This window comes from Protopterus annectens, chromosome 14.part0 (assembly GCF_019279795.1).
Source record: "Protopterus annectens isolate FY-2018-M chromosome 14.part0, PAN1.0, whole genome shotgun sequence".
NCBI classification, from domain to species: Eukaryota; Metazoa; Chordata; order Ceratodontiformes; family Protopteridae; genus Protopterus; species Protopterus annectens.
Window position 1 is genome coordinate 719,763,892 of NC_056748.1, and position 17,338 is coordinate 719,781,229.

Genomic DNA, 17,338 nt, shown 5'->3' on the forward strand with positions numbered 1-17,338 from the left:
CACCAGTAAGGGCTGACACAAACAAATAACTTGTGTCAGAGCCATGGACTAAAACTAAATGCCAAGACATGCATAATAGTATCCTTTTGGAAGTCATCCATCCTTGGTAACTATCATATTGACAAAACATCCCTAAGAGTTGACCCAGTAGTCAGGGACTTGGGAATACACATAGACTGTAATCTAGCTTTAGACCATCATGTGGCTAAGTAGTGAGGAGGTCATTCTATGTTGTGCAACTTATAAACAGAGGTATGGCATCTAGGTCCAAGGACATCTTTGTTCCACTGTATTCAGCATTCATCAGGCCTGCCATTGAGTACAATGACCCATGTGGTATGTACCTAACCAGGCATGTTTAACAATCGGAATGTCCACAGAGGTTCCTGTTCCTCACTAAAGGAATACAGAGCATAAGTAACATGTCCTCTGCAGACCACCTCAAAGCACTATACAGCATACAAGGCATTGTCAGAACCCACCCTGATGGACTTCCTGCATATCCACAAAACAAACAGCACCAATATTACTCCTTTGAAAGAATTAATCCTTGCCTGTGATATAAATAGGATATGCTGGAGATACAGGTATGTATCCTAGAGACTACCCCTTCTTTAGAGCAGGCTCCCCATCCATGTGAAGCAGAGATCATACCCTGTTCAAGTGTAACTTGGACAGTTAGACAGGGAACAGTAAATTCATCCCTGGTTTGGCACCTATGTCTCTAATGGCTCAAGGCAGTCTGTAAATGGTTCATCTCACAGGCCCCTGCTTGTAAATGTTTCATCTCCCAAGCCCATGTTTACACCTATCAAGGTACCAAAACTTGTTAGAGATTTGGGATGCATAACTAGGCTTAAAAAGACCCTTGTGGTCATTAGTCTAGTACATATCTACTAACCTATTAAAGTATGTGCTTTACTGTCCTTGAATTGTTTTGTTTTTCTGCTATTGTCTTTGGCTTAATACCAATTTTTAAGTGAGGACTTTACAACTAAGTACAGCAAATTGAATTTATTGAAGTAGTTCTTAAAATATTGTTATTTCCCCATAAGAAGTTTGTTCAACTAACTTTTATATTGTAAGGGACATTTAGGTGATACTTATATCTGTTTCCTCTGAAGTAATAATTAGCATTAAAATTCTCATGCAGTGTCCTTTTGGGATAGATAAGACCATCATTACTGAATGAATTGAAAACTGTCATTTTCAAGACATAAACAAATGTTGGGGTCAAGCCCTCTACAACCCCCATGTGAGGGACTTGAGTTGACATACCCTGACATGCCCTGTAATTCATATACACCAACTCCACAGTTCCTCTGCAGTGAGGAAAATTCAAAAATGCTGAAAGTGTACAACTGACTTACGCGGTTTATCTTTTTGCAGTTAAACTACAATCTGAAATCCCGTGTGATATGTCACTTGTCATAACATTGACATAACATAACCAGTAACCCCTTTTTTGGACCTAGCTTATATTTTCCCAATTAAAATTGTGTATAATAACATGTTAGAATAAAATAATTGCTTTTAGCATGCATGTGTTTTTGCTGTTTCACTTTAAGACCATATCCTGTTTTATTTTCATTTTACCTGTGATTTGATTTTCTGCTTACTTTGCATATTCTCCATTGTATGTAAATAAACTCATGTGCCCATAGCCTGATGACACAGCTATACTTTTTTCTTTTCTTTTTTGTTAGATTCCTTTTGGTAACATACAACAGCAATATAATCAAAATACATCATATTAGACAACATCGGAAGCTTGGTGGAACCTGGAAATGAACTAATCACTTAATCACACACCAACACACACACACAAAGCATACAAAACACACACTATCAGTTTTACCTCAAAAGATACAGATCTAGTTGTTTTGATTTCGGTTTATCAGTGATTTGATTTCACATTGCAGTAATGTCACTCAGCTGTCCCGTTCTTTCATGGATGTCAGTAATCCTGTCTGAGGATGTTCATCTTTCCCCTGTAAATATTGTGATTTTGTAAAAGAACTTGATTTTAAAATCACTGACAGATGCATTTTTCACAAAATAAGTATTTAATGCACTAACTGATTCTGTCAACTTTACAAAAGGCTTATATCTTTTTTAAGAAGTGTCCCTAATATGGATCTTTGACCATTGATATTTTAATCGAAATGCCCAAGTCCAAACGCAAGAAATTAATGAGTTTTTTAAATTAATTTCTTAATTGGTAAATGTGAATTGAGAACAATCTGTTGTAAAGTATCATAGCTATAGTCTTTTAGTATGCAAGTATAGACTGACAGACTAACAGAATCAAATGCAGTTATACTGAATGAACCTCTTCTGCACTTTGTAATTGTAGCCTTTTTGGCTGAACTGATGGGCCACTTTTCAAATACAAACTTTTCTTGGATCATTTCTAGAAAAAAAAAGCATGGTCCTTATATTTTTAAAATCAGGACAGGCACTCAGAATTGTATAACCCAAATGTGTGAAATGCACATTATACAAGGATGTCATGCTAGGTATAAATGAACTTTCAAGTGACAGTTCATCTCTTACTCATACAGAAGGACCCTAGCATGCTGTCCATTTAAGGACGTAGACTGGAAGCTATTGGTAACTTCAGAAGTATTGTGCATTTCCAGGGATTTATGGAAGTCAGTGTTATATTCCACTTTTGGATTTGCAGGCTATTTCCTGTCTGGTAGTGTTAATAATTCAGGATCTGTGTGTGTGTGTGTGTCTTTTCAGACTTTTTATTATTTTTCAAATGTTTTTCTCCAGCAGATATCCTTCCCGCAGCACAGCAGAGCCATGTCAGTGATTGATTAGTATAGTCTTCCTGAATCCCATAAGGCCCCTGACTATATTTACTACCTGGGTTCTTCTCCTTGACATATCCATTGAGCACAGGCATTTCCCCTCTGTGGAATATGGCCCTCAACAGCAGTTCCTTGAACACCCTAACAAATCTGGGAGAATTATGATCAAGATGCGGCCCCATTCCTCCCGCCTTTTTTCACATTAACAATGGAAATTTGGGCTCCAAGTGGAATGTTAAAAACTGGCATTGCAGTGATCAAATAAATGATACTGTATAAATACAGGGAATATATATACTAAACTGGAATTTATGGTCCCACAGGTTATTCACCTTTTTTCATAGTGGAATAATCTTAAGAGTTAGTATATATAACCAGCAGGGGTGTGGGGTACATGGGGAAAATGTTTTAATGATAGTACAGCAAGATTTGACATGTGCTATGTTTAGTTTCTGACCACATTTTATTTTCCATAGTTGTCTGACTCAAAATTGAAGGTCTCATGCTTCTAATAGGAAGCTAAGAAAATCGTGATATTGCTATGCTCTCTGCCCTTCCCTCTTCCCACGGAGTGGCCTTAGGTCAACTAGTGCCCTAGGCAAAAGGGCTTCACCATGCTCTTCCCACAACATCTGGTGCCCCCATCATGGTCTACCTACACCACATAAATATTGGAAAAGCACCCTGCTACAGCGGTGCCCTAGGTGGCTGCCTAGTTGGCCTATGCCTAAGGCCAGTTATGCCACTGGCCTTGCAGTAGCACCCAGCCCCCCAGAGGGCACTACTGACAGAGTGGCTGTAACCATATCCCTGCCCCTTGGGAAGGAGAACCACTACAGGCACTCAGTTCTTCCCTTCTGTGGACAAACTGCCACCTTCCTTGTTTCATTGCCAAATCCTTGCCTCTGTCATCACAGTCAGGACTGAAACCCATGCACCAGCAGGACAGATTATTTGTGGGCCTTTTAATTTGCTAATGCTTATCACCACTTACAGTTTTAGCTATATTTGTGGGCTTTTTAATTTGCTAATGCTTATCACCACTTACAGTTTTAGCTATGACACTGGAACAGGTACACAGCTTCAAGCATCTGGGAGGGGTGGTTGAGGAGAAGGGAAGGCTGGATGAAGAAGTCAAAGCTAGAATCAGAGGGGCTGCAGCCAACTGACATACAGTGTCAGGTGTAGTCTATGACAGAAGAAGCCAAAGAAGTTGAGACATAAGGTGTACAAGACAGTGGTGCAACCAGTACTACTGTATGGTACAGAAACCTGGGCAGTAAAGCAGAACAGATGAATAAGCAAGAGATGATGGAAAAGAAATGCCTGAAAAGGTGGTAGGATGCACTCTGTGGGACAGATGAAGAAATGAGGACATAAGAGCAGAAGCCAAAATAGCTCCAGTTGCAGAAAAGATCAAAGAGAACAGATTATGGTGGTTTAGACACATGTGCAGAAAAGCAGAAGACAATCTGGTGAGAAAGATTTGACACAGAAGACAGGAAGATGGTAAAAGGAACCGAGGACATCCAGCAAAGAGGTGAATGAACTGTGTGAAAGATCTGCGACAGTCAGGCATGAGTTTTGAAGAAGGCAAGAGTGTACACTGAATCGAGAGAGTTGGCGACAGTTAACATGATACCCTGACCCCCTATAGAAAAAATGGGAAAGAGGGGGGCTGATGATGAGTGATGGAGCCACTGCCTATTTACTGGATATTAAGCATTGTGCTAAGTAAGGGCCTTTAGTGTCTGTAATAAATGTAATACTCAAAGGTATTTTTTTAGTTAACATAATACAATAATGGACCCATAATTAGTTATGGAGGGGTTCCATTTTTAGGAGTGTCTGCAAATTGTGTTCCTCATCTACCCTGTACACCTTTATGTATGCGTATGTGTGTGTGTGCGTGTATGTGTGCATGTGTGTGTGCGTGTGTGTGTGTGCATACGTGTGCATGCACACATGTTGGTTAATTACTCTAGTAGATGTTTCTGGGTTATAAAGTTCTGGTAAATACTCATTTAGGTTTGCATGGTGTATTCTGCATAACTAATGTAGCTCTTTCATTGTCAATATAGACCATGAAGCTTTGTGACAGAAAAATAAAATCACTACTTACATCAATGAAGCCATGCTCCATGATTCTGAATTAATTCATTCTCTAACTGATAACTGAAAATGGGCTGGCAGGTTGCCTTTTTCCCTGTTTGGGGCATGTTTCAGCAATGTGACATATAGTAGGCATGTTACAAATTAAAGATCACACAGAAGACCAAAATGAGTGAACTGATTCTGAAACTGCTTAATGGTTAGACCTTAGTCTCAAAATGAGGGCAGTTAAGATATGAGCAGCCATCACACAGCTAATAATGGAGTAAGTAAACAATGTTTTATTCATGGGCCACTGTGCTCTGCAGTAAATTCATTATTAACATGTCAGGCAGTATAACCATTGCAGTGTAACATCCAATGTGTCAGGTTAATGTGCTGGGAGCATCACAGGCCTGGTAAGCTGTGTATAATGTGGGACTGTATGAGCAGACAGTTGGTTTTAAAAGAGGTGGAAATTCTTGAATGGAATTGGATAGTTCAGCTAGTGTGTGTATGAGTGCATGAGCATGTGTGTATATATGCACATGATTTTGCACGTATACATGTACTTAAGAGAATGCAGCTTTTACTATATATCTGAAGAAAATAATACAATACTCTGGTGCTGGTGGTCTGTTAACGTTTTAACTAATCACCCACTGAAATAATGATGACACATATCACTATGTACCTTACTCGCTCAGACATTGATGGCACCCTACTTGCTCACTCAGAGCTGAAGTAGTTCATACAGTTTTATATGCATTTCATGTAACATTACGATATACAGTTCAGCAGCCTAATTAGAAATATGGCCCTTTCTAATCAGTGGTCCTGGCATTGTACTGTACAGATATGTTAATTAGCTATGTTTTGTAAAGCTGTCAGAATGTAGACAATCCATAAAATGCTATCACTCATAAAACTGTCTTGCATACAAACTTAACTGAAAGGAGACGAGAGAGTTTCCACACACTAACAAGGCATGGAAAACATAAACAGAGAGATTTTTGTCAGGCATTTTTTTTTCCCCAAGCACTGAAGACTTATGAAACTGCTATTAAATTAATAGTACAAATCAAAACTATCTGCATGGAATACCTATATGAAAACAAAAAAAAAACCATTATGAAGTGTAAAATATGTGTTTGCATGGGTATAATACGGTTAATTGTGTACCCAAAATGTTACATCTCGTTTAATATAAAAAAATCAGATTTACCTTTAACTAAAAACTAATAACATCAAAAACAAAACATTAAACAAAAAAAGGAAAACATTTCCTTTTCAATTCAGTTAAAGTAATAACAACTACACTACTAGCTATCAGACTTAACTTCTGTGTAGTAGTACTGTTACGGTTAGAGTATTTAGTACCCTAATGTATAGGGTTGTAGTTAGAGGCAGGAGTAGAAATATCCCCCCCCCCACCTTTGTTCATGTGTACTACTACACCCTAAGGTGCTAAACAAACCTTTCCCTAACAGTACAACTAAACAAGACAAAATGGCACACACACAAATGCACATGCACATACCAATCATCTTTTGTTGCCCGTACTCTAACCCTAACTTACAAGCAATCACATACAAAACTTAAACACATATATATTACCTTTTGTAACTCTTATACTAACCCAAATCAACAAACACATGGCACACATGCACATACACACACACACACACACACACACACACACACACACACACACACGAGCGGCCTTAGGTCGACTGGTGCCCTAGACAAAAGGGCTCCACGGCACCCACCACCACATCACTTGCTGCCCCCATCCTGGTCTACTTACACCAAATAAACACTGAAAAAGTGCCCCTGCTAGAGCGGCGCCCTAGGCGGCCTCCTAGTTGGCCTATGCCTAAGGCCGGCTATGCACACACACACACACACACACACAGTCGACTGCAGTGTTGAAACTTTAGAATTACTACCTACTGCCACTTACCTTATATGCAATTATCCAAAATTAGACTATCTCAGCTTTCGGCAAACCACCCAATTTAACTATATTGAAGGTTGTGCGTCAGGGCTGGTAACTCGGCATGTAAAAATCAACTACCAATCATTAGCGAACCGGAGTTCCGCTGTGCGATCCCTAACCGGGAAAAGCCAAAAGACACAACAACAACAGCAAAAACAATTTAGTGACCAAACATGCAATACACATTTCTATGTACTTAAACAAAAAAAAAAAAAGATGTCATGTTCAGGAATTCCAAGCCAACAGCACTTAGTGCAATGAGTGTGGCTATCAGGTTAAGAGATATAATATATGTTCTGAGTTTCCGAGCTCTGTGATTACATGTTAGACACAGCATAAAGTTATAAACTGCTGTTTGAAGGATTTTATTAATAAGTTGTACTTTCTAATTGACATTATACTGGTATGTGAGTGTGTGTGTGTGTGCCTGTGTGTGTGTGTGACTTTTAACTAGGTAGGTAGGCTGGTCCAAGGTCCAGAATACAAGCACACAATTATATTCATTAAAAGAAATATAGAGAAATTAGAGAACTGTTTCTGCATTTGTTTGTCTGTCTCTGTTGGTTGGTATGCTAAAACATAATGAACTATTTTCAGCCACAACCCGTGGTACATAAAATGCAAAACAGAAGCATCAAATAAATGATAGTACATTTAGAACACTTATTAGAGAAATGCAGTGTGTCACATGACAGAGATGATGCATTTCACATTAAAATTTGAAGGGGGTACATTTTTTATTATGAAGTGAAGCTCAGCCTCTGTACTTCCATCTCAGGAGGCTAGGGTGAGTGGAAATCAATCACCTGGAGAAGAACTTGCAGTGAGTAATAGAGGGTGTATTAGAGACCCCAGCAGCATTCATAACAATGTTGAAAAACAGCTGCTACAACAAATGGTGAAGGCAGTTGGTAGGGGGCTATTTAGTTAAAAGACACTAAACTTATTGTTCATTAGAGAGGCGATGGAACAGGAACAAATGCCTAGGCTGAATAGTTAGGATTTTATCAATCTTTTTAAAAGATGCCAAAGAACTATTTTGAATTTGCAGGGAAAATTCCAGACATTGACTAGAAACAAGTTATAAAGAAAGCTAAATATTGAGCAAGTAAATTATTATGTTTAGTAAACAGAAGGAGGTCGGTATTACAGCAGTCTAGCATACGACATTCAGTCAGCAGTAGGTCTAGATTTAGTAAGTGTAAAACAAATTATGACTGAGTATTTAAGGATGTGTTACAGAAGTTCTAACTGAGGTCTGAAGTAATAGGGGCTTAGGTTAGACTGGTCTTGAAGTAAATACATTGACAGAGGTTAAAAAGTGATTGATGAAAGCTTAAAGATAGATTTGTAAAAGTGCAGACAGTTATGTTGTAAATAATTCAGAAAAAAGAGTAAAAAGAAAGGATTCACTAGCAAAACCAGTATTATCGGCTGTAAAAGTAGAAAACGGAATCAACTAAGTCAAACATCCTTTTCAGGTCAGCACAGTTGCTACTGTAAAAAGTCGTTTATCCAATAGTTAGGGATAATAAAATCAGAGGCTAGATGCAAAACAGAAGATGTGTAGAAATCAGGTGTGAGACTGTGACAACTTACTAAGAAAACTAAGCATTTCATTATAGGACAGGATCTGTTTGTATAGCAGCTTCTCAGACATTATACCAATGGGAACAAAGGGAGCTATTGGTAATAACACTTTGGAGATTTTAGAGGAGACACTTTAAGCCATAGATTAGACAAGCTGTTTATCTTTTGCAGGGGACAATTCATTTATAGACTCTGGACATTTCACTGTAGCTCCACATGCCCATTGCAAAGCTGAGAAAGCAAAGCAGTCACAAACCGCTTCATCTAATTATCCATAATATTGATAGGTGAATAAAAAAGGTGACAGTCAAAACATTTGGCAGCAATACATACATGCCACTCATGGCAGCACTGATAAGGAGTGTGCAGTGCATGTAAGTTGCTCTTAACGATGTAATGCTTACACTCTCATGTACATATCAGCATGTATGTTTTACCACCTTAATATGTGCATGTATCCATGAATAAGGTTACACATGCCTGTATGTATATTGCTGCTACAAATATGCTTCTCACTTCCTGCTGTATTGTGTAAATACCCCTTTCAGTGAATTTGCTGTTCTGCACAATAATATGCCCATTTGCCTGAATTACTGAGCTGGGTTCAGACACCAGTTATTCAACAGATCATCCCATGACCATCTCACATAATCCCTTCAGATATAGAGGGAGAGAGTGAAAATATACACAAAGAGGATTGCAGTCTTGAAGGGAACTATTTTATGGAATTTTGAATGAAGCAAGTTAGCTTGATTAGGTGAGGGAGGTTTTAGTGAAAAGTGAATACACTGAGTTAACAGACATGGCTGAAATCAGATTTGGGAAGAGGTTCACAATAGTTTTACTCTGGTACAAGCAGTGTATCTGGGGAATGAGATGGGAATAGATGTAGGAGGAGGGCGTATAGAAAGGAGCAAGGTGCAGGGTACAAGATTTTGTAGTAGTCATTTAGAATGTTTGCATTCAGATTTGAATTAGATGAATTGTTAGACTTAGAATGCGTGGAGATTTTAGAGTGACCTGATTTTTTTTTTAATTATTATAAAGTAATTGTTTATAGACCTATAGTGTAGTATTAAAAGTTATAAATAGAACAAAATCTCAGCTATTTGGGATTTGAGTCCGGGCAAGATGTGTAGGAGAAAGAAGGAGATATTTGGGAGTCCACTGCTTACTCTAATGTGCCACCATACCAGTTTAGAGGATAAATGGTCATTTCTAAAGATGCAGAGGAAGTTAGAGAAAAGTGGGGAAGAGAAATGTTAAGCTTTAGCCAAGTTTCACTAAAAGAAATACTATGCGTGTTCAATTAGTCAACCCGGTTTAAAGGTGTTCAGATGTATTGTTATATTAATAACTTCTAGAACTGCTACAAGCAAAATGAATATGATTGTCATAGTATGAAGCTACAGTATAAAAAGGTTCTGGACAAGAGATTAGATTAAGATTTAGTTATGTATTATCAGACTGTAAAAGAAACGCTTGGACAGTAAGTGGGAGAGGAAGAAAAGTCAAGATTTTTTCTCAAAATACGATTGATTAGAAGTGAGTAAAGGACAAGAGGGTAAGAGAATAAGGGGGAGGTGAGAAAGCATAGCATAATATGAGGATGAAAATTATCCACCCTAATAACTGATACAGAATTTGGTAAACAAGTTTTACAGGGAATGTGTAAAGGAGGTATATTTGTAATATGAACCAAAAGCACGAAGAATGGATAAACAGAATATTGGGAAAAGATAGGCAGCATTGTATAAAAAAGATGGGGTAGAGTAGAGTTGTGAAGCCATGAAGTCAGACTACCTAAGTATGTTAGAATATAAAACTGGATGAGATATGAGGTGAGAGGAAATGAGGAGACATGTATGCATAAACAAACAGCTTTAACTAAACTTGTCACCTTTCCTATCACAAAAGAGGATGTAAATGTCTACTATAGTTCTCACTTATAACTCCAACCTGGAAAGAAAGCTACTAAAGCAGTTATCATGTTATTATGTACATGTACTGATACAAAACCCTCCAGCATAATATGAAATTGGAATATGCAATTGTTTTTTCCCTGAAAATACTGACCCCATAGAAGATGCTCATATTTTTTTGTTATGAAACCTTGGTGTTAAAGTATGGAAATGCACTGTATAAAGCCTTCCACATGAGGGCAGTGGCAGCAGTTGCAGGGCTGCCTTACCTATTGTAAATAAACTAATTAATGTGTTATTTTGGAGTCAGACAAATAATGTACCTGCTAAATGTATGTCAGTTGTTTCAGCTATAATGCTTGCAAACACAGAGTGTATGTGTACGTGGCATTGAAACCTTCTTTCCAGGTATCACGTCATCCCATAGACCCGAGTTTGAATCCCTCATTTTCCATTTGACTACTGTATTATTCAAGGCAAACCACTTAAAAGGCCTGTGCTCCCAAATCACCCCTGAAATGAAATACTTGCACCTCATGGATTTACCTGGGAAACAAATTAAATGCATACATTAAAATGTGGCTACAGTTGATGTCTGCCTGTGGTGACATTTGACTAATATTGCTAAAAATAAATGAACATGCACTTCAGAATGGAAGAACAGCATATCTCTCAACCTCTTAGCACAACAAATCTGGACAAAGCCTAAAATAATGGGGGAAATGCCCAATAATAGGGACAGATTTTAAATATTGCTCTTATAAACTTAGAATGTTGACAGAAAAACAGGATTTGTGTTAGCATGCATTTTCTGAAGGTTTGAAGTCTGAAACTCAAATAAATGTAATTATTTAGTGACTTCAATCCTCAGTAGTTTGCCAGAAAACCACAAATTTTATAAGGAAAACACCAAAAATATGATTCAAAAATCTGGACAGTTGAGAGCTATGAAGAATAGTGCAGGTAGTTGTATTTATGAGCTAATAATACATTATATCACAAGTTTGAGTCCCTTGTTTTCTGTTTGCATAAATAGTAGACATTGGCCAAGTACCTTACCCAGAAATGAAAGCCTCAAAGTAACTCCAAAAAGAAATGTTTGTGCTTAGTACTTGTCAGCAGTAAAAAAAATTACAATGCATATAACAAGCAAACAGACAAACAAAGAACTACTATGACTTGGGTGAATACATCTTGTATAACCAACTGTGATATAAATCCATTCAGGTGGGGGGATGGGTCTGGAAATCAGATGGGCTACAGGAATGCTGGGTTTAATTAAGTCTAGCATTATAAATGCCAGAAACTCTGTGATCAAGAAATTGTGTAGATATGACATTTCTAATGAATTGCACGTATTCTGAAGCTGTAATATGAGCTGACCGAATTTCATCGTTGTCTTATTCAAATGTTTTCCCTGTGGACAGTGGCAGGTGAGAAACACGTTTTGCTTGTTGAATCTTTTTTTTTCTCTCCATCAAGCAGTAAGGGCAATATCTTTATATCTGCAACAAATGTTATAACCACGTGCTGTAAATTCCACCGGGTGTTGAAATTAGTGGGTGGTGATGCCCTATCTACAAGCATGTTCTTGAATTTGCAAATGTGACAGCAGTATATAAAGTAACCTAACATAGAAATGCTGTCTTGAAAATGTAAGCAAACTGCACTTCATTCTTACAGTTACTTCTCCAATAATGCATTTTTAATGAGAAGAGCATGTAAGGTAATGCCTCTTGAATGTTTTTGCATTTGGTGACTAATGAACAGAGAACACTCACTACTATATCTATTTGTATATTATGTGCAATTAGTATGTCTCTTATACTTACAAGAGAGCATTCCTAAGCTGCTTAGGTAAAGGAAATGGAAAAGTAAGTTCAGCAAATCTAGCATATGGTGAGCTTTAAATTATGTTCTTATCACTACAAGAGTCATATAAACTGTACTCAGAATCAATCAAATGGCATAAAGTCTTCTCTCTTTGCAGAGCACTGCCTGGTTAAATGACCTAGAATTCCACAGTTTTGCCAGCTGAAGGTGACACAATCAGACCCCAAAATAGTGGTGAAATTCATTAACAGGTCATAGCTTCTATAATAATCTGACAGCATTGACACACTACAATACATAGGTTCATAGGTGTGTACTAGGCTAATGGCCCTGCAGCCTTTACAAGCCTAGCCCATAGGATTGCCCTGGAATTGTGCCACCCGACCATAGTTCTGCTATTTAGGCACTATATTTTCACTTTTGGTTACTGCCTGCTTATCTGCCACCTCTTCCTTTACATATTTTCACATAAGAATTATAAGAAGAAAATGCTTTTAATCTGTTATTTTAGTAACAATTACTTTGCTGTGCATTACCTGGAGATAGAGACCATTCACTAATCAATGCATGATAGCTACAGCTTTGGTAGGCGGTAAATGTACCAGTTTTTTTGGTGTTATAATGCTGATAGATGGTTGTTGAGGCACTGTCCAAAAAGTAGCTACTAGGGAAGGAAGAACAGAGAGGGCAAAAAATATATGTACATGATGCTTTGATAAGTAGCAAATGCAATTAGGCTGTAGGATGTTTTGCTGATGAGATTCATCAAGTCATATAACAAAGAAACTGATCCACTGAATGTAGTTTATTTACCAGAAGGCTACTTTCATAATAAAATGCAGCATATTGTTTCTGGGTGGGGGGCAGAATCCCACCCCCACATCTCCATTGACAAACTTTGACCTTTGCATTTCCCACTAGCGTATATAATCAAATCCAACTTTACTATATCTTGGGAGAGAAGACACATACCCATTGTGCAGCTGTCTTGATATACTGTAATACAGTCAAGGGTATGTTACTGTAAACAGCATCTCAGAGTAACAGTGTAACATAGTAGTCTAATGTTGTATTTGACAAGTCTGCATAAAGGAAAATATATAAGTGAAAGCATTCTTCAGCAGAGTACATTGTGTTCGCTGAATCTCCTTCATAGACTCAGGCTGATTAAATTTCACTTTATCAAAGCATAGTTACAATGCAGTTTGTAAATGACAGACACTTATATACAAAGATGGGGCTATGTCTTCCCTACAATGCCCCAGAAGATTAACATCATTCATTTCAAACTAGCCAATTAAACTGAGATTCAGCAAAACTTTTTTGTCTTTTTATATTTTTCAAGTAAGTTTGCTGATTTCAGACTTAAACATGGTAAGACATGTTGCCTAGGGGTGTAGCCTCATGCAGGTAGGATGTAGAAGGTTAGTGATTGCAAAAAAAAAATCTTTCACTAATTTTTAAAAAATTATTGAAATGACTGGTATTCTCCAAAGATAAGCCAAAATGGGTTTGTAATGATTAACTGGTAATTGCTTTGTCAAGAAATTATAAATCATCTAGAAGCTTTTTACCACCCAAAGTGCAAACAGTGTCACAGACTAGTAAACACTACACTGAAACACTTACCAAAAATATAAAATAAAAAAAATATTTCTTCAGGGTAAGGTTGCACCCTGCTATAGCCTCAGTGCTGGGCTTTGTCTTCATATTAAGTTTGCACAACCTCAAAATAAAAATAAAAGTATAATTTGATTGTAATTGCTTCCCTTTACTTTAACTTGTCCGATCTCATATCCAGTACATCAGTACATTCACAGTATATCCATTAAAACCAGTATTCACCATCTTTCCTCAGCAGCCTGCAGTTTCGGTGAAATAACATCCATTCATTGGGACTCCACAAAATAAGAATCAATGAATCACTAGGTAACTAACAAAAATGTGTGTCATGGCCTCACCGAGTAATTAAATGCTTTGTGTGACACCAATGCTACCCCAAAGAAGTGAAGGATGTTAGAGTCTACACTAACAAGTTTTTGTAAAATGGTTAACTTTTGCTTCTTTTCTGCAAAGTCATGATGCACGTTTTCCTTAAAACAACTTTGCTCTGGCTATTTGTCCCCTCTTGCTTTCATTTCTTTCCTGTGAACTCCATATCACTGGTGCCATCCTGTCTGTGCTGTGCAAGCTGCCATTGTGTTCATTAGTATTTTTTTCTCACAAACTGCTTAAATGATGGAAAAAGACAGAATTTTATACATATATGTAGTTTCATGGGGCAGTCAGTTCAAATGCATCCTTGCTCTGTCTGCTCTGATCATTTCAGATGATCATTTTACATTGTTTTCTTAGAGGACTACCTCCCTCTCCAGAAATCCTTAAACATATTCCTTCCATCCAAGGAGTTCCTGATTGTTTCATTCACCGCCACTTTCACTTGCAAAATACTACATATATCTCCCTAAAGCATTTTCTCCCTACCTTGCCTTAGTTTCTGTTATTTTAATTGCTTTATTGCAAACATGTGTTTAATATTTTGAATATGTGGTTTACATGTTCAGTAATAGTAAAGTTTGCACACTCCCTCATAAACTTTTACTTGCAGTGTATAAAGTATTTTCATTAATAATATTGTTAATGTACTTTCCTGCAATCATATAAACTGAAATGTTTAAAACATTTTCAGAAGTACTAAAGTTAGTGTATTTCCTCTTGACTACATAAATTGCACTGTTCAAAGCATTTAACAAGGTTAGAATGCTTGCAATGTTCAAGAATTTGAAAGATGCCACTTAATATACGACTGACAATGGTTACCAGCAGACTATTAGAAATCTATGGAAAGCCAGTTTTAAGTCTTCGGGGAAAAATTAAAGCTAAACTAAAAGCTGTACACAAAAGCAGTCTGCATTTGATTGGCATGTATATGTTGTTTCAGTTTAATGTAACAGTAAAATAAAGCCTGAAAAAATAAAATGCACTATATATATATATATATAGAGAGAGAGAGAGAGATTGCTTCTCAGGAGTTTAAAAGTGACACACTCTTGTGTAATGGCACAGCCACATAATCTAGTTATTACAGACAAAATGTTACCTGCATGAATTGCTACAGATAGTGAGCAAATTACTGGATTGTTATTATGACACCTTACAAGCTACCTTCTTTCAATGACTCCATTTCACAAGTGTGAGATCCAGAACTGTGAGAATTAGAAGTATGGAAAATAAAGCAAGACTTCACTAAGATGCACTAAATGCTGAAACTCTGCTACCTTTATAGCAAGCACATTTGCCCTCCCATACCCCTATACACGGAACTTTCTACCCTGAAGGCCCCTGTACTTACATATACTGAGACTGTAATACCTTAAGAGAGTAGGGAGAATGAATTCTCTGTCTACAACCCTGTTGCTTAAATATACTGAGATTGCAGCACCTCAGAGCAGAAAGAATACTCACCCCTACTGCTTATCTGTCTATCTCTCTATACGACTGACTCTTAAGATCATAGATTTACTCCTTGTACCGTATTTGTGGGACAGTATCTATATTTTACTTCTGATTGATAATGTTCAGAGTACCCTGCTATACTACGGAGGTGAGGTTCTGCGCATATACCAGCATAATGCAACTTAAAGTTATCCCTTCTCAACTTGAAGGATCGCGGAGCAGAATGACCACTCTTAAATGCTGCACACTTACACATACTATATATTCCCAATAGTCATTTTAACACAAATAATCTTACAAGAATATCAAGAAGCTCCCTCTTTTAACGTTTTATTGCATTTTATAGTAGCTATTTTCCCCACTGGAATCAGTATAGTGAGTCTTAAAATAAAATCCCTGTACATTTTAAAAAGTAGTAAGTTTGTCTTAAACACACACATACGCCATCCTACCAGGACAGAGTATTCAAGTCAGCGTGATGCTGAATTCCAGGATGTACAAGTGTTCAGATTGTAATTATTTAAACTCATAAGCATCTTGAAATAAATATCTAGTCCCAAATGGCGTGTCGGCGGAAATTTGAATATATATATATATATATAAAACAGCATAATACAGCTTAAAGTTATCCCTTCTCTACTTAAAGTTGTCTTGAAATATATATAGCTATAAGAAATGCAACAAGTTACATGTCGGCTTAGTTTATTATTATTGTTGTTATTATTATTGTGTGATTTCAGCGCAAGCTCATAAGCATGTGAGAAATCACTACGCAGGCATTTTACCTGTAATCCATGTTATACTTTAAGTTCCAAAAACTCTTGAAAGACGGTATCACTCGCAGACATATATCTCAAGTTTTATGTTCAAGAATTTAGCTTTGTCTGGAAAATAATGTACGTGAGTGTTGGTGTGTGTGTGTGTGTGTGTGTGTGTGTGGGGGGGGGGGGGTCAAAGTCCTAAAAGTCAGTGACATTTAAATATTATTCTAATTCACTTAAACAGTGATAGAAGAACACGTTTAGACGTGTTTTGCATCAACACAGATTTTTCTGAAATATGGAAATCTAAAGCCTGGGACTACTGGCTGTAATCCTTAGAAATGTACCAGAAAATTAAAACTTCAAGGAGGAGCAGGGCAAAAATATGAGGTAAAATTAAGAACGGTGTGCAAAATTCGGGGCAAGATACAAGGCCATTTACTTTAGACCCAGCTATACCTGGATATGACTACGTTGTATGAGAAAGCCGTCCTACCAAGCTGTATGTGACAGCTTAATCCATATGTGACAGAGCTGCTTGAGAAGCAATAAGTCATTACTTAAAAAGACTGCAGGCTAACAGTACTCGAAAGAGAATCGCTGATTCTGATAATCATTATAAGTAGTAAGAGAGCCTTTAAAACATGTGCACCATGATAACTAATGACAGTCTATGGTCAGTAAAACGGGAAAAAGTCTGATTCGACTTTTTTCTTTTTTGAAAAACAAAAGATTTGGACACGGAGAAATGACTTAAGATTTAATGTCATCACTAGTTTGTGCGGGAGCACCCGAATGGTCATGCTAACATTGCTATGTATATGCTAAGCTGTGAATAACCTGGAGTCGTTGTTATAGTGGCAGGTG